This window comes from Panthera tigris, chromosome C1 (genome assembly GCF_018350195.1).
Source record: "Panthera tigris isolate Pti1 chromosome C1, P.tigris_Pti1_mat1.1, whole genome shotgun sequence".
Lineage (NCBI taxonomy): Eukaryota > Metazoa > Chordata > Mammalia > Carnivora > Felidae > Panthera > Panthera tigris.
The window spans coordinates 14,749,815-14,776,991 of record NC_056667.1 but is presented as its reverse complement, the minus strand read 5'-3'; the positions used below and the strand labels follow the sequence as shown (position 1 = coordinate 14,776,991).

Below are 27,177 nucleotides of genomic sequence, written 5' to 3'. Positions count from 1 at the left end.
CTGCGCCCCACCTCCCCAGCTCACCCCCACACATCCCAGGTCTCTGTGACATGGGCCCCTCCCTCTCCCCAGGCCTCTCCTGACATCTCCATCCTGTCTGCCTCTCCCTGCCTCAAGCAGCACCCCACACCTGTCTCCCTCCTCCCTCCCTCTCCTCCAGGTGGCCCGCTGCCAGTTGGGTACCAGTTGGGTTGCCATGGAAACCACTGAGCTGCTTAGAAAGCTGCCATAGATCTAATCATGGGCCATGAGGTTTCAAGGAACAGCTCACTTTCTGGACGAAGGACTGGTGCTGACAGCCGATTAGGCCGAGCCTGGGATGGGAGAAGGGGAGCAGGAGGTGTGGAAGGTGTCAGCCAAGGCAGGGCTAGGCCTCAGGGGCACCTTGGGACTAGAGGCCGGATCTACCCAGCCCCCACCGTCCAGCCTCCCAGACCTTCTAGGGTTTCCCTGAAGAGATCAGCGATGCTCGATTTCTTCTCTCCTTCTTCCCCATCACTCACATTCACTCATTCACATTCATTCATTCACACATCAGATTGCCCCCCACTTTTGGTCATGAGCTTCCGAGGCCTTCCCAGCCCAGTGGGAGGGACAGATCCTCACACGGCAACCTTCCCCCGGGGGCTGCGCTCTGCTGGACGGCATCCAGGGAGACGCAAGGAGGGCGGAGGTCCATGCCAACTGGGGACAGTGAGGGGATGGGGGAGGTGCTTCCCAGGGGATCCTTGAGCTGAGTCTCGAGGGATAGGAATGCATCAGCTAAGCAAAAGGTGAGGGCCCTTCTGGACCCACAAGTTCTGTCTCTGAAGGTGGGGCCACGGGCTCTGTTTTGGGGTGCACTTGAGTGAGGGCATAAGGAGACGCTACTGACTCCTCCAAAAGGTGTGCCTTCCGAGCAGAACCTTCTTACAGCTGTGCTGAGGATGGGTGGGCAGGGGGGTGACCCCACTCCTGGAAAAATAGCCCTAAGTTCCCAGCACCCAAGTCCCCCCGGAGTTGATGGGAGGACAGGAGGGCGGGGGATTTTTTGGAGGAGATGCTCTCACCTGCTAATGCCCCCCATCCTTAGTTGTGTAGCCAACGGGTTGCGTCAGAACTTTATGGCCAGAAGGGCCTGCCAGCTTCGTCTAATCTCAGATGGCTCCCCCTGGTACCAGGCTTTTGGTTTCTCTCATCCAAGCCAGAGACTGTGTTTGCACATAATTTGCATACATTTGCATGTGGTGTCGGCAGGGCCCAGCATAACACGGGAAAAACACATTTTTCTCGCCAGGGTGCTTGCAGCCTGGATTAGAGCCCAGGTGTGCAGAAACCCAGCCTATAAAGTTCTTCCCTTCTGGGGTCCTCTAGGACAGTCTTTCCTGCATCCCTCCCCTCACTGTGGAGCTTGAACCCCCAAGTCAGCAGGTGGGGAGTGTGTCCCAGTCAGGGAGCCTGGATTCTCCTGGTCCTGGCCCAGATGTCTACTTGCTCTGTGACTTGACAGGTCCCTTTTCCTCTCAATGTCTCCATCTGCCTTTGTAGAAGTCTAAGGTTTACAGAAGATCAGGAAGTGGAGGGTGTACACCTGCAGAAGCATCATGGCATTCGTTCATTTTGTTCTATGCGTCGTGTGCTTAAGATGTACCAGTGCCCTCTGTTCTGGAATCACAAAACCAGCCACGATCCTTGCCTCTGGGGAGTTCTGGGGAGACTGGCATTAATCAAATGTCCACACAAATCAATGCACAATCACGACTGTGATAAGTGCTCCATAGAGATAATGTGGTGCTTTATGGGAACCCAGAATTAGTCTGGAAAGTCACAGAAGACTTCCTGGAGGAAGTATCCTTTGGCTGAGATGTTAAATACAAGATGCTATTTAGGTAACAGGGGCTAGAAGAGCTTTTCAGGGAGAAGAAAAAACGTGTGCAAAGGCCCTGGGGTGGGAAGGAGCAGGGCAAGTGTACAGAAGGGAGAGGAAGGTGCTGTGTCTGTCTGAGTGAGAGGGGTGTGAAGAATAGACAGGAAGATGGGGCCAACCCACAGGACCCTCCTGACCCACTAGGGAAGGTTGTCTTTAAAGCAATGATGCCTTTATTCTAAGAGCAGTAGGAACCATCAAGCCAGGAAGTGACATAAGCAGGTTTGCATTTTGCAAGGATGGGTGTGATGAATGCAGGATCACCAGGCAGGAGGGTGGGATTGTCGCTGGAGAAAGCTAGGGCCTGGCTTAGGTCACAAGGGTGGGGATGCAGAGGAGGGGGGGCATGGGGCCACCAGGTGGTGGCACAGACCAGGCTCAGTGATAGGTGAGTAGGAGGCCGGTAGGGGGAGGGGTGTTGGCAACGCCCTCTTGATATCTGAACAGCCTTGGGGCCGTGGCAGTGAATGTGGGACTGGCAGGCTTGAAGATGAAAAGCAGGAGCTGAGTTATGGTCATGTTGAGTTTACACTGCCTCTGAGGCATCCCAGTGGCAGTTGGTAGAAGCATCTGGAGCTCAGGGAAGGGGTGGATGGGGACGTTGTGTCCTCCCAGTTCTCAGACCCAGGTAGGGGACTCCTCAGGATCTCCTCTGCATCTAGCACCTTCCAGAAGCAACCAACCTCATCTGTCTTTAGTATTTTAGACTTATTTCTTTTCTTAATTTATACACACACACACACACACACACACACATATATATATTTAAAGTTTATTTATTTTTGACAGAGAGAGAGAGAGAGACAGAGCATGAGTGGGGGAGGGGCAGAGAGAGGGAGACACAGAATCTGAAGCAGGCTCTAGTCTCCAAGCTGTCAGCACAGAGCCCAACGCGGGGCTTGAACTCATGGACTACGAGATCATGACCTGAGCTGAAGCTGGATGCTTAACTGACTGACCCACCCAGGTACACCTATAAATTTTTTATTTGAGAGAAAGAGAGAGAATGGGGGAGGAGCAGATGGAGAGAGAGAGAGAATCCCAAGCAGGTTCTGCACTCCATGTGGAGCCTCATGCAGGGCTCGATTTCATGACCCTAGGATCGTGACCTGAGCTGAAATCAGGTGTCAGATGCTCAACCGAGGTGTCCCTAGATTCTTTCTTTCTTTTTTTTTAAAGTTTATTTATTTATTTTGAGGGGGGAGGGACAGAGAGAGAGGGAGAGAATCCCAAGTAGGCTCCATACTCAGTGCAGAGCCCCGCGTGGACCTTGAACCCACAAACCGTGAGATCATGACCTGAGCCAGAGTCGGATGCTCAACTGACTGAGTCACTGAGGCGCCCATCCCCTAGACTTATTTCTAATCTAAGGATAGACAGAACACTGGGGAATGTGGCAAGCATCTTCCCACATTACCTGTATTAAACTTGCATCCTCCCTAAATGGGGAAGATATTTTCTGAACCCCAAGCACCCACAAAGGAATTCTAGGAAGGCTGCACATTCTGGAGAACATGATTCGGATGTAGAAACTTTAGGACTCCTGGGATCTTTGATGGTTTGTCGGGACAAAGGGACAGAATATTTGAGATCAGGACATTCAGAAAATGGAGGCTCTGTGGTTTCCATGTTATTTAGGAACAGGAGAAACCAGGAAGGAAGGGAGGGGAGAGAAAGAAAAGATCTATTATTTAGGAACTGCCAGCTGCCAGACCTTAGGCTAGCATTTTTTCTTTTTAGTAGTATCATACTGTTTACTTCTTACAAAAGTGAGGTAGCTATAAATCAGCCCATTTTATAGGTGAGAAAATAGAATCTCAGAAAGGTTAGATCACTTGCCCCAAGTTGGGTCGGAGCTGGAATTCTAGCCCAGATTTGTGCTCTTTCCACCACATCAGCCGTACCTGAAAGTGGAGTTTTAAGCTGGTGCCTAGGAAGGATTTGGCTTTCTTAAGGGCCAGATGCTGGGAGGGCAAGGAGGCACTGCCCAGTAGGAGTGCAGGGCTCAGCACAGGCTGTGTGAGGCTCCCAGTAGCCCTGCTTTCAGACCAGGGATCTGCACCTGGCCCTGCCTCTCACTTAGCAGTCTCAACTCCCCTTTGTCTGCAGGAATTTTCCAGCCACATTGCTTTCCTCACTGTCCCCTGGGAATGCTACCTGCTTTCTCACCTCCACGCCCTTGTTCCCACTGTGGCTACTTCTAGAAAGCCTTTTTCTGCCCATGCCCTGCCTGCCCTCTGCATCCCAGCTCCTGGCATAGTTCTCCTCATTCTTTGTGACCCAGCTCAGTGGTCTCCTCTGAACCCCCCTGCCTCATCCCCCAAGTAGAGTTGGCCCCCTATCTCCTAGGCCAGGAGGGTTCCTAAAAGCCTCAAAGCCAGACTCAAATCCTGACTCCTCCACTTAGGAGCTCTGTGACTTAGGGCAAGTGACTTCCCCTCTGTGGCTCCCTGGCTGCTTCTCTGCAAAGTGGGGATCCTAATGGCTCCAACTTCACAGGCTCATGGTAAGATTAATGTAATGAGATGACAGAAGTAAAGCCCTGGGCCCAGTGCCTGGCACATAGTGAGTCCTCTGTGAGGGAAGGCCATTGTATGGGTTGGAGCCCATTCTTTTGCGAGTATTTATTTACTCTGTTTTCCTTACCAGGCAGGGAGCTCCTTGAGAACAGAGCCTTCTTTTATTTTAGTATTCCCAGTACATACCATAGACCCGATACATTCCAGGTGATGAGTGCATGTTTGTTGAATGAATGGACAGACACCGGCATCTTTATTCTCTATATTTTGCTTCCTTTCTCCACACCTGGCTTTTCAAGGTAACATTTGGGTTCCATACTCAACTGTACCCCTTTGCAGAGCCCAGCCCTGCACCCGGCAGGTGCTCAACAAAGGTCTGTGGTTTATTTCCATAGGCAGCCCCTTTCCCAGACGAGTGGGATTCAGTCCCTGATCCACACAGGCGTCAGCCATCCTCTGGGGTGTAATGGATACGTATTTCTCATTGCCCACGTGTCTTGCCTTCCCTGCTGAACACTGTGTTAAATGGTTGTTTAGTAGCTCAAGTGCACAGATATTCCTTTCAAAATTACTACCTTCACCTTTTGTTGGCAAAACATGCCATATGAAACATCCCAACCTCTTACTGAGCGTGGCTGTATGCTTTCTGTTGCCACCTCAGTGGCAGTTCTTGAGGCCAAAAGGCCTTGTCAGGGTTTCAAGTACCTGCTTTGCCAAATATTATCTGGACTCAAGGGGCCAGTGGGAGCTGACAGGCCAGCTGGGTTAACCTGAGCTGACTTGTCGTTGCCATCATGGCGTCATCCTCTTTATCACTGACGCCACCATCACCACCATTACAGTCGTCACTACTGCCAATGCCACCAGCAACACCACCATCACTACCACTGCCATCACCCTCACCATCATCCTCATCACCACCATCACCACCATCCTCATCACCATCATCACCACCATCACCACCATCATCTTCATCACCACTGTCACCATCACCACCTATATCACCATCACCACCTCACCACCATCATCCTCATCACCATCATCACCACCATCACCACCATCACCACCATCACCACCATCATCTTCATCACCACCATCACCACCATCACCATCACCATCCTCATCACCACCATCACCACCATCTTCATCACCACCATCACCACCATCACCATCACCATCATGACCACCATCACCACCATCATCTTCATCACCACCATCACCATCCTCATCACCACCATCACCACCATCATCCTCATCACCACCATCACCATCACCACCTATATCACCATCACCACCATCACCACCATCACCACCATCATCACCATCATCACCACCATCACCACCGTCATCTTCATCACCACCGTCACCATCACCACCTATATCACCATCACCACCATCACCGCCATCACCACCATCACCACTATCATCCTCATCACCACCATCACCACCATCATCTTCATCACCATCCTCACCATCACCACCTATATCACCATCACCACCACCACCACCATCACCACCATCATCACCATCATCCTCATCACCACCATCACCATCCTCATCACCGCCATCACCACCATCACCACCATCATCCTCATCACCATCACCACCATCATCTTCATCACCACCATCACCACCATCACCGCCATCACCACCCTCACCATCACCACCTATATCACCATCACCACCACCACCACCATCACCACCATCACCACCATCATCCTCATCACCATCATCACCACCATCACCACCATCACCATCACCATCCTCATCACCACCATCACCACCGTCATCTTCATCACCACCATCACCATCACCACCTATATCACCATCACCACCACCACCACCATCACCACCATCACCACCATCATCCTCATCACCATCATCACCACCATCACCACCATCATCCTCATCATCACCATCACCACCATCACCACCATCATCTTCATCACCACCATCACCATCACCACCATCTTCACTACCACGATTAATACTATTAAGTATTAACATTTTGAGAACCTTGTCTGTGATAGATGTAGAGCTAAACATCTTACATGCATAACTTTATATAATCCTCCAAATGACCTCATAGGTATGTATGTTTTTTATTTTTGTCTTACAGATGAGAAAACTGAAGCTCAGAAAGGTAAAGAAACTTGCCCAATATCACACAGCCAGCAGGCACTGAAGTCAGTTTTTCAAAAAAATCAAGTCAGCAGACATTTAATGAGCGTCCATTGGCACACAGGTTACAGCACCCCCCCACCCCCCGCCATTACCAGGGTTGCAAAAATGAGTGTGCTTCTTTTTCTTTTTCAAGTTTATTTGTTTTGAAAGAGAGAGAGAGAGAGAGAGAGAGAGAGAGCAAGCAGGGGAGGGGCAGAGAGAAAGGGAGAGAGAATCCTAAGCAGACTCCTGCTGTCAGTGCAGAGCCTGATGCGGGGCTCAATCTCATGAACTGTGAGATCATGACTTGAGCTGAAATCAAGAGTCGGATGCTTAACCAGGCGCCATGAGGCGCCCCAAAATGAATGTGCTTACTGACTGTGGGGGTCTTTACAGCCCTGTGAGGGAGATTGGATGCGTATCGTCAATACTAAGCAGCCTAAACGTGTGTCCTGGGCAAGCTACCTGAGGGCAATGGGAAAGAAAGGTGATATGCGGTTAAGACTACACCTAGAGGCACTCTTGTGCCACATACATTTTGACAAAAGCCATCCTAGGCTTCTGGTCACTTAGGAGCCTTCTCATCTTCATGTATTCCTGCCCCAGAAATGTGACCAACCCCAGGGAAGTCTTGGTCCTCTCTAATTCCACGTCCCAAAGTTCCAGGCCAATTTCTTTTGCTGCTCTAGGTTTATGAGGACCCCATCTTGGTTTCCAGCTGGAAGGGAGTCTAGCAGCCTCTCACAGATGGACAAGCTGAAACTCAGGGAAGGGAAGAAACTTATTGAAGGCTCAGAGTATATTTCTTTTTTGTCAACTCCCTTATAGCACAGACATTCTGTGAGGACTGTATGGACTCTAGGTTTATCTGTAATGAAAGGGGATGAAAGGCACCCCTTTCATCCTGTCTTTCCTCATTGCTGGTTTATACAGTAGATGGTAGGGGAGGGGCTCCTCCGTCAGTCCCTTCCAAGGGGACCTCAGGACAGGCTGGTTGAGCCTGGAGGTAGGGGACTGAGAGCTCTTTGTCTACCAGTCTTTCAGGGGTTCATATTTCCCATGGCAGGCCAGGGAATCCTTCCCTTAGAGAAGGAAGGTTCCAGAGCGTCTCTAGATCCCTCAACGAGAAAAATGACCAGCAGCATCTCAGTCTGGGCTTCTGGCCTAGACTGGCCCATTTTCCTGAGAGGCTAGAGCAGGCCAGAGGCAGAGCTGGAGAGATTTAAAGATATTTGGTCTGAGTGATGGATGTAACCCATACTTCTGGCATTCTCTCAAGAAACTACATAAAGCCTTCAACTTGCCTTCTCGTGATTTCTGGGTATAAGACTAATGTTCTTCTGACTGTGACTCATGCTGATGTTGACTTCAGGGAGGAGGAAAAATGGTCTGGCTTGAAGAGGGTTACACTTGATTCTTTCATTGGCTCCCATGACAAACATTTTTACCTCCCACAAAGTGTCAAGCATTGTGGTCCCAGTGGCGAGGACAAAGTAGAAGTGGTCCTTGCTCTCGTGGGGAAGACAGACATGACTCCGGTAGTTACACAAATGGAAACGTAGTTACAAACACTTTTAAGCTCTACCCCAAAGAAGCAGGGGCTGCTAAGAGAAGTTATAACAGGGAACTCGAAGTGGTTTTAAGAGTCAGAGCTTCCTTGAGGAAGTAATGACCAATCATTATTTTACAGACTGGGAAATTGAGGCTCAGAAATATTGAGTAGAGTCCAATGTATACAGCTAGTAAGTAGCAGGGTAAGGATTTGAACCCTGGCCCTCTGGCTTTGCAAGCTAGCTTCTCAGCCATTTCACTCCCAATGTTTCCAGTGGATGAATGAGTTTAACAAGGCAAAGTTGGCATGGGCGTGGGGATAGGGGTGAGTGCCAGACAGGTGGAACAGAGCTCCATGGAAAATTATGGGTGGTAGGAAGAGTGCAGAGTGTTCACAGAGCCAGATGAGGGCCAGTGCAGCTAACATGAGCGGTCCAGTGGTAGGAAGGTGGGGGGGGGGGGGATGGGCAGGGCCAGATTGCATGGGGCGTGGTAGGAGCATTAGGGTTTGGGTCAAGATTGTGGCAGAATGAGCTCCACAGGGCAGGCACTCTGTCTTTCTTCACCATAGGTACCCAGCTGTGAGCACACTGCCTGGTGCACAGTAGGAAATAGTGAATGGCTGAGTACAGAGGGAGAGAACTCCCCTCTCTCCAGCCCTTGCCCTGCTTGGCTTCCTTAGTTGCCACAGTCCATTGAAATCCCCAGGGATCCTGTTAAAAATATAAATACTGGGGCTCCAGCCCTGGAAAATCCAGTTTAGTAACTTGGCTAAGCCTGGAGATCTGTATTTTCAGTAAGCTGCCCAGGTAATTCTGACCTGGCTATCCCCTGGGTAACCTTAGAAGCCAACAGTTTGATTTGCAACGGGCCACATGAAGGTAGGGTGCTGCCCTTCAGACACTTTCTGGGAGACACATCTCACTGTCTCCTATTACAGTGTTTACCTACAGTGCTCTGGAGAGAAACCCTCTTGGTAGGCGGTCTTCTGATGGACCAGCAGCCCTCTTCTTTGGGGAATGCAGAGCTCAGTTCCTGGACTGAGCCTGACCACCTGACCACCCGACCACCTGACCACCCGAGAACCCTGGACTGGATCATTGTTGACCTTGAGTTTCATGTATTCCTAGAAGTCTGTTGGGAACCAGGAGGGAGAGAAATGAATCAATCAGTCTATCAACCAATCAACTAGCCAATCCAGAGAAGAGAGGAAGAAGAAGGCAGGATGGAGACAAGGGAACAAGGTAAAATAGGAGAGGAGATGGAGAGAGAGAGGATGGGATACAGAGGGAGAGGAGAAAGAGAATGGAGAGAGAGACTGAGAGGGGAGAGAGAAGGCACAAGGTGGGGATGGGGTGGCTCTGCAGGGACAGTCCTGAGTAGTGCCAGTTCTGGGCAAGGCACCAACTTTCCCAGCCATTCTTGGAGGGGCTCTGAGGGGTCACCAGGAAACACGAGCATAGCTTACAGGTGTTGAGGGGGGTGGTGAGAAGATGTCTGCCCCCCCTTCCCCACACTCTCAGCCAGGTTCAAGTCTTCAGCTGCTGGGAAAGAGCCCCCTTCTCTGCAGCTTCACAGACCCCATCTGTCCAGGATTCCTTGTTTGTCTGATTGGGATGGCCACTCCCAAGGGCTCTCCTAGACACAAGGGCCACCCCTTCCTGGCATCCAACACTATACGGTGTTAAGTCACAGGAAGCAGGCAAGGCTGGAGGTTGCCAGAAAAGGTGGCCATGCCAGTCCCAGTGCAGTCTAGGGTTCCACCTTATCTTATTCAGAATGCCATGTTTGACATGTGGTGGCCCTAGGTACCCTCTGGATCGGAATGGACCACTGGGCCATTAGCAAATGGACTGGCAGTAACATGAGCCCATCTGTAGGACTTCTTCAGCTGGAAAATGAGGACATGGGAGCAGAAGATCATACCTACAGCTATTATGCTGAGCTCCCGTGATGTGTCCTATTTCTGTAAGCATTCTAGGACCCATCCTGACCTGGCCACACTCCCTGACCGAATCTCAGCCCCTGCCAATTCCTACCACTCCTTGTCTTCAATCTCTCTTGCCTGCTCTTGCCTCTGCAGAATGTCTCCCCCTCGTCTTTGCATGGCTGGCTCCTTCTTGCCATTCCTCCATGAACACCTGTCTCTAGTCACTTGTGATTGTATGACTCGGTTTGTATTTTTTGTCACTCTACTCTTTGCAGCCCCCAGCACGTGCAGTCCATTAAGACAGGGACCTTGTCCTTCTTAGTCTTGGGTATTCCACTCCTGTCCTGTCCCCATGCCTTGTTCGGTGCCCAGCATACACAGACACAACGAATGAGTGAGTGAATGAAATGCAGCAAAAGCAGTCAGTGCTTAGTTTGTGTCAGTTCATGTAGCTATTATGAATACTTACTTTCACTAGGTACTGGGGGGTAACATGGTCAGCATCCTACAAATGAGGAAGCCAAGGTTCTGAGAGGTGAAGCCAGCAGCGGAGGCCCAGACCAAGGACTCTGCCTCCAGAGCCCTCAGTCTTTCCATCACCCTGGGCTGCCCCACCCTTTGCTGAGCTTAGAGGAGACACAGGCAATGAGGAGGAAGTGGGAGTTATTATTTGCATTTAGACAGGAGGTGGTGGTTCAGGGTGGATCGCCAGCTCTGGCTGGTGGCACTCAGCACTGCCACCCACAGGCCTTTGGTGGTGATGACCTCCATGGATGGTCTTGGTTCCCACCCTCTGCAACTCTGTGATTTGGGGAGGCCCAGGGCAGGGCTGGGAGTGTTGTCCACCCACCCTGCTCCTGTAGAAGCCAGGGACAGATGCCCAGTTTGAACAAGGTTTTGGGCCATGGGAGAGACAGCGCTGCTCTCAGAACCACTTGGGCTCACTTCCCAGCCAGACCCGGCATGATGTTCCAAATGGGGAGAGGGTAAAGGCCTGACCTGATTTCTCCCTGGTGGCGTAGGGCAGCTTGAGGCATCCCACCCACAGGGCAGAGGCTCCTTGTCTTTGTGGTCATCAGAGAAGTACCACATGTGCCCTGAGCCTGCAGGGATAGGCCTTCATGCATCGCCTGTCAGGGGTGGCCTATACTCTGAGAACCACTGGGCTGAGGTTTATCAGGATCAAGGGGTAAGATCATGGCCTTTAGAGCTACCCAGGTATGGGTTCAAGTCCTAGCTCTGCCACTTACTTGCTGTGTGATGGTAGGCAAGTCACACAACTCTGTGAGCCTCAGTTTCCCTCTCTATACAGGGGAAAGCACTTAGCAGAATGCCTGGTCACAGGAAATCAAGCTAGAGGCACGATCTCCTCAGCATCTGGCCATACTGTCACTGTGGGCTACTGCTGGCTGAGTCCTCCTCTGTGCCTTGGCACACACTGTTCTCGCCTTGCCCTACCTTGCCTGCCCGGGCAAAGGCCTCATCCTCCTGCATGGTGGTCACCTCCTCAGATAAGCCTTCCCAGATACCCCAGAGGGCTGGGCAGCCCTGGCTTCTCTGGTGGGAGCTCTGGAGTGCTCTGGAGTGATGGGGTTGCAAAAGTCCATGTTGTGCCTTAAGGACCCAGGCTGTGTCTTGTTCATCCGTGTCGCCAGCGCCCAGCACAGGACTCAACACAGAGCAGGAGGAAAAGGGCTAGCATAGCACTTGAACAAATAGATGGGAGAGGAATTAAAAATAGGAATGAATTAATGAGGAGGCAAGGAGGGAGGAGGGAAAAAAAACAAATGAAGGGAAAGAAGGAAGGGAGAGGGGGAAGGAAATGGGGAGAAAAGACATGAGAGTGACAGACAGAGGGGAGATGAGTTTCGGGGGTGTGTCCTAGGCCCCTGCCCCCCTGCCACAGCACTGCCACCTCAGGCCTGTCCTGTCTCCCTGCCTGGTCCTCTCTGCCTGTCACTCTGCAGAACCCTAGTTGCCTCCGGCTCCCACAAAATATTCGTTGTTCTCTTGCCTGTTCTGCTCCCTTAGGTGCCAAAAATGGTGGAATTATCAGAGGTAAAACACGTCTGTCACCAGGCCTGGGGAGTGGGGGTGCTGCCACCAGCGGATTCATCCAAAGACACGCCTCTCCCCAGGGCAGGGCTTGGGGTCCAGAGGCTGACTCAGGCCTGACTGTGTCTTCCTCAGAAGACTCGGGGAAAGTGGCAAAGCCTACGAAAAATGACAGTCCTTGGGGCTGGAGAGTCCTTGGCTAGGGGTGGGGGGCTCGGTGCTGGAGGGGGCCTGGGGGAGTGGTGCACAGTCAGCTGGGCATCCTGGGAGAAACCTATGGGCAACTCCTTGAGCATGATTTGGGGCTGCTGGTATCTGGGGATGGGCTTGTGCTGGGGGCAGGGGACAGACTCTCCAGATGGGGCTGGAGGCAGGCTGAGAGGGCGGCAGAGAGTCAGAACTGCAGGTTGAGGGACAGAGGCCAAGACTCTGGAAGGGGACTGAGGCCGGAGCCAGAGCGGGTGCGTGATGATGGCCACACAAAGTCCAGCTAATAGCCGTTGTTTCCTGTGCACCCGCTCTGTGCCAGGCCATGCTACGTGCTCTAGAGGCCTTATCTCACTTTATCCTTACACTAAGCATCACCACCATCCCCATGTGAGGAAATCACAGCTCAGACAGGTCAAGGAAATCATCATGCCCATGGGTAGCAAATGTCAGAGTCAAGATTTGAACCAAGGACTGACAAGCCCTGCTGCCTCCCTATCAAGGCCAACTTAAAAGAAAAAAACGTTTTATTAATCTTTCTAGAATAGAATAATACATGTTAGCTGTAGAGATTTGGAAAGTAGGGTTCAAAAAGGAAAACAGAATTTATTCTAAGCCAAGTATTTTTTCCTATGCCCTTTAAAAAGAACCGTACAGCTCTCCACATTTGGCATCTTGTTTTTCCTACTTAACACCAGAGCACAAGCAATTTTATACTCCCAGTAACTATAATTGTTAACGGTTGTCACAGTGTTCTGTTTGGGGATATGTACCCCAATTCCCTTAGCCATTCCCTAGCAGCCAAAATGTGGACTCCAAGTTTTCCTTGCCTGAGCACAGATCCCTGGAAGGGGGGTGACTGGACCAAAGAAAGGGCTGCTCTCGGGGTGCCTGGGTGGCTCAGTCAGTTAAGCATTGACTCTTGGTTTCAGTTCTGGTCATGATCTCACAGTTTCACGGGTTTGAGCCCCGCATCAGGCTCTGTGCTGGTGGCATGGAGCCTGCTTGAGATTCTCTCTCTCCCTCTCTATCTGTCCCTCCCCGACTCACACTGTCTCTGTCTCTGTCAAAAATAAATAAATAAGCTTAAAAAAAGAAAAGAAAGAAAGGCTGCTCTCAGGGTTGGGTAAGTGGGAAGGGGAATCCGAGGTTCCAGGCAATCTGCCCCTGGGAGGTTGGTTTCTTTCCAAGGGAGACCAACTCATGAGGGAGGCTCCCTTCCTTTGGACTAATGTTTCTGATTTCTGGCCATGGGAATGAGACCTAAAACGCAGGTTGGGTTGATACGCTTTTGACTGTTTCCCCACCGTCTCTCCCTGGAGCTGGTGGTGGGTGGTTTTGTGGGGGGGAGGGGTGCGTGGGGAACTTCAGGTAGTCACTTAGCTACTGGAGGCATCCAACAAGTCAGAGATCTTTGGGATCATCCCATCCAATGCTCCCCATGTTCACACAGGTGTGCGTTTGACAGGTGAGGTCCCAGCAAGGACAAGGAAGTAACTTGTCAGAGTCACTCTGCCTGATGGTAACTTTGCTGCGGCCAGAGGCAGGCACTGATTCCCAGTCCGTTGCTCTACCCACGATGCTAGCTGCTTCTCATTGTTTGATTCTAGGCCATATAATTCTACACCCTGAGCATAATGAATACAACCGCTGGTATCATGGTTACCATGGCAACGTTGGCCCCAAATGTTCTCCCAGAAGTGCTGGGCATGGGGCTTGGGCTGGGAGAGACCTCAGGCTGGGTGGGAGCTGACCTGGATGGGGCTGGAGCCCACTGGTGTCTCAGGCTGGCAGGATGACATCACCCTGATGCCCTTAAGGAAGCCCCAGGGCTGGGCCTGGAGCAGGGACTGTCACCAATGATGTTCCAATTTGGTGTTGATGTTTCTGTGGAAAAAGAAGCAGGGTCTATGTTTTAGATTTTTTTTTTTTTTGAGACCAGGAAATGAGAGTTAGAGCTGAGTCCTGGAGCAGATAAGCCACTTAAGCAGGGAAAGGCCACTGGAGAGAAAGAGTGTCAGACTCTTTCGAAGCTCCAGGAAGTGCTGGTGAGTGGCAGGTGTTGGTTTGTTCAGGGGAAAGAGCACAGAAAAGTGCCTGGAGAGAGGCTAGGCCCAGAATAGGGTTCCAGGGATGGAGAGGCTCCCAAGCCAAAGTCCTGGGGCTCACATGCAGGACCAGCCCCCAAATCCTGCTCCCCAGGTGTCCCCAGAGCCCTTATGCACTTGGGGGCCTCACCCAGGCTGAGGCTGTGAAGGAAGAAGGTGCTGCCACAGAGGAGAATGGGGGCAAGTGAGGCCCTCAGAGGAAGGTGGGACAGAGCCCTGGGACTGAGGGGAGGTGGTCCCCACTTCCTGCTGTTCTCTATTCCCTTCTGTTCCCTGCTTCTTGTCCACTCCTTCCTCTCCACTCTGTCTCCCCTCTCTCCCTCTCCGCCCTTTGCTTTCTTCCTTCTCTCTTGCCCTCCTTCTTCCTCCTCTGCCCCTCTCTTCCTCTTCTCTACCTCCTTGCTCCTCCTTCCTTCTTTCCTGAAGGCACTCTCCATTTCTCTCCTGTCTCTGGTCCCTCACCAGGTGACTAGAAACTCAGCAGTTCTCAGCCTCCCTGCAGCAAAGCCAACCTGAACCTTACACATACACATGTACGTACATTCAACCACATGGGCTCTTCCTGCCTTCCAGTCATCACCTGGGCCTGCCACTGTTTGCTCAGGGAATCTAAACAGCAGCCCAAAGCAAATAAAACTGAAAAGGAAAATCTATTGCTAAAATCCCAGGTTAAATAGACATGCACCTGGGACAGCGCTTCCCAGACTGTGGCATGTGAACTCCAGTCCTCAAGGTGGGAGATGCATTTCAGTAATGCAATTTAAGTGTAGGCTCTGGAGCACACTAGCCACATGACCTTGGGTAAGTACTTAACCCCCGGTGCCTCAGTTTCTGTTTCTGCAAAAAGGTAATAATAGTATCTGCTTCATAGGCTGTTGTGAAGATTAAGTGCCTTAACGTTGGGAAGATCTTAGAACAGCTCCTGGCACATGATAAGTGATAGATATAGATAGATGATATAGATATAGATATAGATATAGATATAGATATAGATATAGATATAGATAGATATAGATATAATACTGTTAGCTATTCCTGTAGGTGTTCCACGAAAGGATGTTTGAGAAACACTGAGAACTTCTTGCCCGCCATCTCAGAAACAATCAACACACAATAGCACATTCGAGGGCCCAGAAGTCCTACAGCAAACAGATCTGTTTCTGTTTACCGTCATAATTCTCAAACGTGCTTTTACCGTAGTATTTCCCCTCCCTTCTTTGGAGGCACAAAAATGCCTGTCTCTTGGGACACGCTCACTTTTGAGGGTCACAGTTTGAGAAATGCTGGTTTGTATTATTCACTGTTTTGAGACCATGGTGAGTGGGGTAGAGGTAGAAAGCATTATCTCAGTCATCAAAAAGATCTGGGGTCAAACCCCAGCTTTGCTCTACCAGCCACAGGGCCCAGGAAATGGTGCAGTCAGGGCCAGAGAGAGGAAGTGGCTTGCCCAAGGGAGAGACTCAAGACTGATGCACAGGACTCCTAGTCCAGAACCCTTCTACTTCCCTCCTGGCTTCTCCCTCACTGTCAAGTAAAAGCAGGAAGCCTTTTTTTGGCTGGGGCGGTGTCCCTCATCTTTGAGCCGTGTGTGAGCCCACCCTCCCCTCCCCTGCACCATTGGCTTTTCATGTCCTGCAAGTCTTGGGCCTCAGTGGCCACACAGAACATATGCTTTCCTCCCAACTAGGGAGAGGGAGGAGGGAGGTAAGAAGATCCTCTTCATCTCTCCCTACTGAAAAGAGTAAAAGAGCTAAATTCCCAGCATGGGCAGTGACCAGGAGCTTTTGAGAGAGCCTGTGCATGTGCCCCTGTCCCTGGTGCTGAAAGATGTCTGGCCCCTGCGTGGTGGTCCCTCAACCCCAGACCTGGCTGGAAGGGCCGCTGCAGAATCTCCTAAGGAGAGTCCATCAGTACTGTGATCCCCAGGCCTTGCATCTCACCTGCTCACTCAGAATCTCCTGAGATAAGTACCTAGCTTCCTCATGTTTGGAAATCTTACGAGGGGTGGCTTGGGACCCCACTACCTTGGGGAGCATTTGTGTATCCCAACCCCAGCCTGCTTCTCCCACAGATCATTGTTTTTCAGTGATATTATTTCCTGAAAACAATTTGTAATTTCGATACTCTCACAGGAAATATAAATCATTTTATATGTTTTATATCAATGGAGCAGATTTTATGGGTGGTTGGCAGTTCCATTATTTTTACAGCAGTAGCGATTTTTTTCCACTGTTGGAGCTTGAGAGTGGATAGTCCCTCCTGATTCCATATTTGCAGTGCTCTGAAGTCCACTCCATTCTTTCCCTCGGCCTGCAGGCCTGGCAATTTAGGGCGCTAGAGCGGTTTTAATTATGTTTCTGTGTTCTCTGTCCCCACGTTGTAATGCTCCAGGCATCGATGAGATGCCTCTGTTGCTGTATTTACTCTTTTCAAATCTTTCTCTTTCCCTCTGGGACCCCAAGGATAATCCTCAGTGGAGAAGCAGGTGCAGTGGACATTCTACCAAGAAAGATGCAGGCAGGGGCCAGATAGCTTCACCAGCCTCTGATGACACCCTTGGGCTCTAATGCTGGTGGGGAATTTGGATCTGACCCTTGAAGTCTCATCACCTCTGATTTCCCTGATGCCGGAGCAGCTGGCTCTGAGGCTGTGAAGAGATACAGAGTAGTGATCACAATTACAGGCTTTGGAGTCAGATCTGGATTCAAAGTCTGGTTCTGTCTTTGGCTAATCATGTGATCTGGGACAAGTTGCTTCCGTTTCCTGGGTCTCCGTTGCCTAATGTGTGAAATGTGGACAGTGCTACCCATGCCCCAGCAGGTTGGTGTAGAGATATGGGAGAAAATGGACATCAAAGTGTCATCCTTTACATCACCATAAGTTATTCTCATCATACATACGAATCTCTATCCAGGTGATGGCAGCAATTTTAAGGAGGGCATTTGTATGTTAACACAATATTCTTCGTGTCCTGCAAACTTCCACTTCCATCCTCTCCCCTGGAAATCAAGTTCTAAGAATGAAGTTGAAAGTAGATGTTTGGGGTCATGGAAGGGCGGGGGTGTGTGTCCAGAGCAGAGTATTGCTCACTGTCCCCTCTAAGGCATCTTCTCGGGGTGCCTCTACAGGGCATTCCAATCCAGAGGAAGAAAAGAAGCTGTCCCAGGGGTTGGAGAAGGTCACTGAGTCTTCCCAGGTCCCAGGTGTGGAAGCCTTGGGCCAGTGTGGGCTTGGAGCTGCTCAGGTCTTAGGGTTGGGCTCAGGGGAGAGAACCAAAAGTCATAAACTGGGGGTCCCTTTACCCCCCTTGCACAGATGGGAAAATGGAGGCCCAAAGGCAACAAGCAGCTTGCTCAGGGCCACAGGGTTAGTTGGCAGCAGAACCAATGGAAAGAAGCTGGTGTCCTTTTCATCACCCCACGTGGCCTCCTGGACACAGCACAGAGTGCAGCCACTGAGTCTGTGTAGAGTAAAAAAGACAAGACTCACGAGGTCCTGGGTTGGTTTCTGGGGAGGTGGGTTGGATTGGCTCTGTGTGACCTCAGGGAGAATCAGTAAACTTAGGTGCTGGGAACATAGATTTTGGCATCAGACAGACTGAAATGTGAACTCAGGCTCTGCTGTCCTCCACTTCTGTGAGCTTGGCCTCTGAGAGACCCAGTCTGTTCACCTGTGCAGTGGGACTAAAGGGAAATACTACGTTAGTGATGTTGTGAGTCTATAAAACAGCCAGTGGCAATGCGTGTGATGATGCGCTTTGCTCCTTTTCCAAATGATACTTGAGTTCTGTGTCTGTGCATATGCTAAGATGCTGCGTGCAAGTGAAGAGGTTATGGTGTGGCCAGAAACAGCTGAAATTGTGTGTGTGGCCGTCCAAAGATGGAAGGAGCTGCCTCATCACTGGAGGTGAGCAAGCCCCTGGTGGGGATACCACCGAGAGGATTCAGGCATCTGCTAGAGAAACGAACCAGCGCCTCTGATGTTCTGTGATGCCACTCTCCCCCTTCTCAATTCCCTGGCTCCTGCTCACCAGGGGCCTCTGTTTTCCAAAGCAGCAAGCAGCCTGCATGGTAATTACTTTTGGACTTATTAAGCATAATTATCCCCTAATCGCATACAACCAGTAATTACTGTGGCTGTTACCAGGGGCCTACCCAGGCAGTACCGCCCGCAGCCCCGGGGTCCAACACCCAGCTGGGGCTTGAGGTGGTGCCGGTGCTCCCTGCCACAGGGTTTGGCGGGGGGGACCTTGCCTGCCACAGGGCTGCCGCACCCCCCACTGGGTGCTCCTTCAGCCTGGGCACCAGGCTGGTGAAGAGTTGCTCACGTCCGACAGCCCTCGGACCACTCCAAGCTCCAGCCTGGCCAAGTGCTCCCCACCCTGTTTCGCTTGTCTGATGCCACCCTGCCTCTGCCATGCTGTTTCCTCCTCCAGGGGCTCTCTTTTCCCCGTGCACTCCTCTTCCTTCCCTCCAACCACCCACCCTCTCTTCTTCCCTTCCTTCAAATATTTTTGAGTCTCTTTTATTCTTGGTACTAAAGATACAGCAGCAGTGTTGGGGGCGGGGGACAAAACTCATGCTTTCATGGAGCTTACTATTTGGGAGAGAGAGAGAGAGAGAGAGAGAGAGAGACAAAGAAGAAAATGGGTAAGTCATGTTATTAGAAGAGGTTGAGCACTGGAGGTTGAAGGAATAGAAAGCAGAATGATGACCATGTACAGGAGGGAGGGGTTAGAGAAATTCATAGCTTTAATAGGATGGCCCTGGGTTGGCCTCATGGAGAATGGGACACTTGAACAAAGACTTGAAGTAGGTGATGGGTTAACCTATGACGATATGTGGGGAGAGAATGTTCTAGGAAGACGGAGCAGCTAGTGTGAAAACTCAAAGGTGGGAACAGCCAAGGGGTCTAGGGTGGCTAGAGCAGGGGATGGGCGGAGGGGGGAGCAGGTCAGCGCCAAAAGGGAGCAGTGGCCGGTAGGGTCTGGTGGGCCCTTTAAGGATGCTGGTTTTCCTCTGCATGAAATATCTGAGCAGAGGATGGGCTTAATCTGACTAGTATTTCTGTGTCTCTACTCTGTCCATAGAGAGACAATGGGGAGCCCAGTAAGCCTGAGCTGTTGCAGCAGCCCAGGTGGGAAATGGTGGGGGCCTGGCCATGGAGCTGGGAGGAGTGGAAGGATTCCAGAGATGTTTTCAAGGCGGAGAGGACAGGATTTCCCAATTGGAGGGGAGAGAGGCATGAAGGATGCAGGTTTTTGGCCTCAACAACTGGAAGGAGGGAGTTGCCACTTACCAAACGGGAAAGAGGAGGGTGAAGCAGGTTTGGGAGGAGGGTGGGTGCTGGGCTGGGGGCATGTTCAGGTCTTGGATGCGCGAGAGAGGTGCTAGTCTGTGGTTCAGAGGAGACAGGTCTGGCTGGAGCGCACATGAGGGAGCCTTCCACACAGGGACAACATGTAAAGCATCTAGAGTGAAGGCACTCATCTAGTGAGCCAGTGGGGACAGGTGAGGAGAGGCCCATGTCCCAGCCCTGGGGTCTCCCAGGGTTAAGGGACGGGGGGGGGGGGGGGTGGCGGTGAAGAGGAGCGGGCAAAGAAGCAGAGACACAGGAGGAGAAACCCAGGAGGAAGTGTGTCAGCAGGAGGGAGGGAGCTCTCTCCTGTGTTATCCTGGGACACCAGATTCTGCCTCTTCTACTGTCCTCACTCCGCTCTTCGGATTTATCCCTCTCCTTCCCAGCCCCCCACTCACGTTTTCTCTCTCCCCACGGCATTTTTTGTCTTCCTCCCAGTCTCTCTCCCTTGGGCTCCTTCTCTGGGCCTCAGCTTCCAGGCCCAGCCCCGCTGCGGGTGAGGCCCCTGGGGCGCAGGGCACCTGCCAATGTCCTGGGGTCTTGGAAGCAGCTTGCGGGCCTCGGGGCTGCACCTCCTGCCCACATAAAGCGTTCTATTTATTTACATGCCGTTCAGACTATTATTTATTAAGGTAACACTGTCAGCTATGCGCGCGCTGATTGTTCTTAATGTGCCCCCACCCCCACCTCGGGTTCACAAGGCGACATCCTCGTGGCGGCAGAGCCAGCGCGGTTCGGAGCGGGGAAACCGAGGCCCGAGCGCGCGGAGGGTGCGGGGAGAGCGGGTGACCTCGGGGTGCGCGCCGGGGGCACAGAGGGTGCTGGGAGCGCGCAGTCGGAGAGGTGGGGGTGCCGGGGCGCGGGCTGGGGGTCGCGGAGCTCCCGCCAGGAGAGCGACACCGAGTCTTGGAGCGGGTGGGGGACCCCGAGCACGAGGGGGCGGTTCCGGGGGACTCGGGTGCGGCTCTCGGAACGGATGGGGGACATCAGGACGGAGGGGAGGTGCAGGGGACCCAGGTGGGGGTTTTGGAGCGGATGGGGGACCCCGAGCGCGGGGCCTGGCGGGAGTGAGGTTGGGACGCACGGCGCTGGGGCCTCGCGAGGTTCGCCTGCCTTGTGGGCGGACAGACGGACGACCGCTGGGCCCCGGGAGGGGACCGTCGCCTCCCCCCACCCCACCCGCATAGGCGGCGGCCTCGCCTCGCCCGGTTCTCCCGACGTCAGCAGCGGCCGCGGGAGCCAGAGGGAGCGGTTTAATTGGCAGGATTTTGGGTTAAGGACAGATGTGGCTTCGCCGGGTTTGGAGGCAGGGCGCGCGGGGGCGGGGAGGGTGCTGGGCGGATGGGGGGGAGGGGAGCGGGGAAAACAGATTGAGAGAGACCCAGGCTAGGCGCCCCTAGAAAGAGGGGACAAAGGCAGAGTTGGGGGGTGGGGTGGGAAACAGTGGGAGCGAGAAGCGGATGAAGGCGTGCGACAAATACAGCTGGGGAAGAACAGAGGCGACACGGAGGCCGCAGAGACCGCCAGGAGAGGGCGCTGGCGGGCTGGCTTCTAACCCCCGCCCCGCTTCTTGCCTGGGACCACCCCCTCCCTGTATTAGCCCAGGCCCATCCCAGGCAGCTTGGGACATTTATTCATTTAATTTTATTACTGGTATTGTGGGTACAGGGCCTGCCAACTCCCAAGCCTTGTTGGTGTCACCCTGAAAGTTCTCTCCGGGCTGGGAATCGCAGCTTAAGAAAACCAAGGGAACTGTGCCCTGCGCCTCCCGCCCTTCTCCCCCCCTTCTCCCCCCCACCCCCCAACTCTGTAAAAGCTGACTTGGGGCGGGCTGCGCAGGGGCCCCTGGGTCCCCCTTCCGAGCCGCACAGGGACAAACACTTTCTTCCTGCGAACACCGTGAAGGGAAGGATGGTGATTTTCCAGATAGGCACACGGGGGCTGGGAGAGGTGAGGTGAATCGCCCAGCCAGTGACAGGAGACAGGCTGGCTGGAGACGCCGGCCCAGAAACTCACACTTTTTCCACTACTCGGGGCCAAACCTTTCATTGATGGTGGTTGTCATTTCATCGGGCCTCCGGCCCTGAGGGACAGTGTTGTGGTGGCCTGGAATTGCACCCAGTGGGTCTGCGGGGTTGGTGGCTGTTCTGCACATTCTCTGGGTTCCCAGAGGGCGTGTCTCCACCCCTGAGCCAGGCGTGGTGGCACAGGACTCTGCCACCTGCATGCTGGGGCCTTGTGGCCCGAGGGAAGAGTCCTTGTCTCCAGGAGAGCTGACAACCTCTGGGCAATCCCCACCACCCCTCTCATCCTGGAATGTTCTGAAGTCTGGAACCAGGATGGTAAAGTCACCAGCCTCAGAGTCGGAGGGAACCTTGTCCAGTCTTCCTCCCTCATTCCCTGAATGAGGAAACTGAGGCCCAGAGTCTGTGTGCTTGGCGTGACCTGGGCCTTCACAGCAGGACTTCTGGGGTGTGTGAACCGTGCCCCCCATCTCCTTATTTCAGCATGGGGGGGGCTGGGTTTTACCACAAAGTGGGGGAGGGCAGCAAGATTTGTTTTGTGTGCCCCAGCCTTCTTTCCAGCTCTTGTTCCTGGTCACCTAGTGCTCTCTGCTGCCCCAGGACTCGAACTGCCCTGGGATAGTAGCCTTCTGCCCACCCTGGAGCTCCCGTTTCCCTAATAACGCTTCATTTTTCTGCCTTATCACCTTTTGCCTTAATGTATATTTACTTGATTTTGTGTTTCTTGTCCATCTCTCTCCACTAGAACATCAGCCCCACGAGTGTAGCATTATCGGTGAAATTGTGTCCCTCCACCCAAATCCATTTGTTGAACTCTTAACCCCTAGGACTCAGAATGTGACGGTATTTGGAGATAGGATCTTTCCAGAGGCAATCAAGTTAAAATGAGGTCATTGTGGAGGGCCCTGAGCCACCAATATGACTGAGGTCCTTATTAAAGGGAAATTTGGAGGGGTGCCTGGGTGGCTCAGTTGGTTAAGCATCTGACTCTTGATTTTGGCTTAGGTCATGATCTCACAGTCGTGGGATCGAGCCGCACATGGGGCTCCACGGAGCCTGTTTAAGATTCTCTCTTCCTCTCTCTCTGCCTCCCCTCCTATGCTCTCTCTCAAAATAAATAAATAAATGTTAAAAAAAAGGGGGGGATTTGAAGACAGACACATCACAGGGAGACGGCCATGTGAAGACAGGTTCTAGGGCCACAAGCCAAGGAAGCACCGGAAGCCGGGAGAGGAGCCTGGAACAGACCCTTTCCTTGTAGTCCTCAGAAGGAGCCAGCCCTGCCAGCACCTTGAACTTGGACTTCCAGCCTCCAGAACAGGAGACATGAAATGTTCTGGTCAGTGCCTGTGGATACAGGCAGAGGCTGCTGGGCTCACTATGTGGCCCCGGGCTGGAACGGGTTACCCTGGCTTGTGACATGCAGTGATGAGGGCCAAATTCTGGGTGACCGCACAGATGGAACGGGGGAACCTGCAGAGGCAGAGCCGACATGTGGTACAAACAGGGAGTCTGGTGTCTTCAATCCTTTCCAATCTCACCTACCTGCTTTCTGTTCTTTTCCCGAATAGTATCTCTCCTCTGATCAGACCCATCTTTCTCCCACCCAGTGTGCAAAGCTCTCTGATCTCCCCTTAGGGGAGGAGGGAGGAGGGCTGTCTTCAGACTGATGATTGCCTGGGGACAGAGACCTAAGACAGGTGTCACTGGAGGTGCACAAGAGTTACCTCAGAGAGTGAAGGGTCTGATGGGGGAGACAACCCCTGGTCAGATGGAGGACGTAAGGCCTGTGGCCTCAAAGACCCTCCAGTCTGATGGGAGCTACACAGCCTTGCCCCGGGAGAGATCTGCAAATATGGTTGGGAGCCCCCTGTCTGATGGGGGAGACAGAACACACATATGTATACACTAGTAAATATCCCGTAAGAAGCTGCTGCTGTGGGAAGACCTGGGAAGGCTTCCCGAAGGAGGTGGGTTCTCGCGGAGTCTGCAAAAGGAGGGGTGCTAATATGGCGGAGAGGAGGAACAATGGGCAGAGCAAGGAAGCCCAAGTAGTCCCCTTTCCAGGTCCCGGGAGCTGGCCCAGCGTCTGGACTCACGGGTGAGTACGTGACCGGCGCAGCCTTTCAGTGGGCTTCCTAGCTATCACGAATCACCCATTTTTAGCAGGGAAAAAAGGCTGTTGACAGGGGACGGGAATAGCTTCTGAAGCCTCTCTCCATCCCTGCCCCTGCTGCCCCTCCTCTCTCCCGGAATGTTTCTGCGGGGCCCGGGTCTGGAAGGCAGGGCACGCCCACAGCGCCCTCTGCTGGAAGGCACCTGAACAGCTCTTCAGGCCGGGGTCCCTGCTCTGCGGCAGCCCCAGATTCCGAAGCCAGGAGTGAGGATAGGACCTCGGTTAGTGCCTGGGAGGGTCCATATCTGTGACCTGGAAGATCTTGGAGTTTAAGAGTAGTGGAGGGGTGGTCAGTTCTGCTTGGAGCGGCCAAGGGAGCAATGGTAGACAACTCCCCCCACCCACCCCAGATCACACCGGGAGGCTCAGGAGCTCTGAGTATCTAGGGACCCTCCTCCCCCCAGGCTAGGAGAGGGCCATCTCCCAACAGATTACCCATGTCTCATTATATCAAAGAGGATGTGTCCCTTTCTTTCTCCAACCGTGGGTGTGGGGTGGCTAGACTTTGGGTGGGTGGTCTGGATCCTTCCAGGAGGGATTTAAGATTGGGAGATTCTAGGTGATGCTGAGAATGAGGGTGGCTGGTGCTGGGGGCAGAACAAGAGAGCTTGGCAGAGCTAGGCCGGGACTCACCGTGATGTGTTCTCCCCATTTCAGACCAGGATTAAGACTAATCAAGCCTAATGGAGCTCAAGTTTCCCAGGGGGTCAGTAGTGCCTTGGAAAGGACTGGCAGCCACAGGACAGAGGACCTAGGGGGCCAAGAGACCTGAACCACTGGGCTCTCTTCATTGTCTCCGTCCACCGAGTTCCTGGAGAGAACCCAGGGGTCCTGAGTTTCTGCTTTCTTGAGTATGTTTTCATAGCATGAGGAGTTAGGAGACCCTTACTGCCATCCCAGCAGGACACACACACACACACACACTGGCTTTTACAGAATGCACAACCGGAGAAGGAAGCAAAGAAGCAAGTTTAATACAAAATGGAGTAGTGCCTGCTCACATATTAGTGAGATGCTAAAGGAACCTCAGGTCGAAGCTGCTGGGGGCTCAGAGAAAGGGCTTGTCTATGTCAGCGAAGGCCCATCACTCATCTGAAAGTCATCCAAGAGGGCCATGCTTGTGAGCAGTATTTCTGTTAGCTTTTGTAGTCTCAGCCCATTGGCTTCTCAGATTGTTCCTATTAGGGGCTGTTAGTACGTCACGGCCATGTTTCTGGCCCCTTAGGAATTCCTGTTTTAATCAACCGTCCTCCCTGGAGGCTGCAAAGGGATGACCGATGCAAGGATACGATGTAAGCTGCTAACGGATTTCCAGATGACTCAGGTTTGCTTTGGGGGTCCGTTTGTATGGGCTCTCAGGCAAGACGGTGGCTGGCGATGATTTTCGAAGAAATATATTTGTGATCGCTAATTGCTTCTGGGGAAAATCCGAAACGTGGACGTCAGCTGTGCAGAACGACTGTAGCAGGTGCTGTCAGCACCTTGCATTGTATCCCCACGGCTGGTTTTCAGCTCCGGGGCATGGGGGCTAGATACCTGCCAATACCTGTACTTCTTTGACCGGAGGCTTTCTCTAGTTGCAGAAGTGAGCCCAGCTCAGCCCCCCGTGGCAGGCCAGACGTGCCAAGGAAAGAATGCCTGGGAGTGACCCTCAACCAGTGACCGAGTGGAGCTGGAGCCTGCGCTCACTCCTTCCTTCTCTGTGAGCTTTGAGATGGGCATGTACTTTGGTTTCCAGAGCCCTGTGGGATGAAAGTCCACACTCATAGTAGTAACCTGCTCACAGGATTCCCTTTGTTGGTGTTTTGTGCTGCGATTTCATTTCCTCACTTGCCTAAGGGTGTGCTTCCCGGGATCATACGATTACCCTATTTGCACTGAATCCTTATCTCAGGCTCCTCTTCTGGCTGAACTACTGCGACCAACTTGTCCCGATTTCCCCGGGGTTGCCCCAGTTTTAAAAGTGAAAGCCCCACGTCCTGAGACTGCCCCACACTTCAGTCCCAGGCAAACAGGGACACTTGATCAAGGGGGATCCCAAACCAAGACAGATGTGACCACACTAAGCAAGGCGGACAGAGCACTGAACCACGAGTTTGAAAGCCCAGTATCAGTTTCGAGAACAAAAGAACAGACACAAGTATAATTTTGCCATATCGTCGGGTTCATTAGTTTTTATGAGCTAAATGCCTATAAGAGAACAGTAGCCACCATTTACAAATAAGCCATTCCTTTGAAGACAGACACGGTCATACAGCCCCAGAGCGTGGTTTGCTAATTATTGGTGGACATAAGACAGCTGACATCCAGGACTCCCACAGTGTTGACATGACCGGCTACCGGGAAAAAGGCAACGTGTATTCTGAGGACAAGAAGTATCACAGGCACGGTGGGGACATTACAGATGAGCAGGCAAGGGGATGGGGCAGCACGGTGTAGGCACTTAAGGCTCCGAGGGGGACAAGCACCGGCCATGCCACTTGAGCCAAAGCCACCTGGGCAAATAGTGAAACTACACGGCGTGTGTCACCACATTCGACCACATTGAGGCAAGGTGCTTTGCCTCGGGAAGCGGCTGTAAGCTCAAGGCAGCTGGCTCCGAGCCAAGGAGGTTTGCAGCATGAACAGGAGAAATCCCACTTTGGCGGGTAACCTGGGAGGCAGTGCTGTTGAGAGGCCAAAGTCAACAGGCTGGGGGCCGGGTGAACACGCAGGTCAGGGGGCTCCACTGGAGGGGGGCTGGGAGCCCGGCTGGGAGATGCAGCCAAGCTCCTGACCTTAGGACAGATCTCTGAAGATCAGATTATCCAGCTGCAAAATGCCACACACGCCCCTGCCCTGGTTATTTTTGTACTGGAGCTGTGGTGCGTGCTCTGGCTGAGGAATGCGCCCGTTTGGTTGGGGGGGGGGATTGTTGATTTCCCTGGTCCCTGCTAGTTGGTGGCAAGAAAAAAAAGATCTCCCACGGGTCGTGAACACAACCCGTTCCTGGTAGCAATGCCCTTCTCTTTCCCTTCCCAAAGCCCTAGGATACAGGATGCGTTTGTGTCTGGGGGCCACTTGGGGATGCTCCAGGACGCAAGTAGGGGACAGCAGCATTTGGATACTGCAACAGCAGGTGCTGTGTCACAGGCTGTAGTGGGGCAGGTGAACGGGGTGGCCGGTCACACAGATCAGGGG

General features: G+C 52.6%; 1 long non-coding RNA gene across 3 annotated transcripts in view; it reads left to right on the top strand.

Moving 5' to 3' along the window:
- The window catches only part of LOC122241227, a 42,026-nt gene extending 31,733 nt beyond the window's left edge, over positions 1–10,293 (top strand). For 2 of the 3 annotated variants that reach the window (XR_006221261.1, XR_006221259.1), the window contains exons 4-6: positions 6,545–6,568; positions 9,270–9,383; positions 9,948–10,293. This is a non-coding gene — a long non-coding RNA (uncharacterized LOC122241227). Of the gene's footprint in view, positions 1–6,544; positions 6,671–9,269; positions 9,384–9,947 lie in introns of all 3 variants that reach the window. The other variant, XR_006221260.1, reaches the window with a different exon arrangement.
- The last annotated feature ends 16,884 nt before the right edge of the window (positions 10,294–27,177 follow it).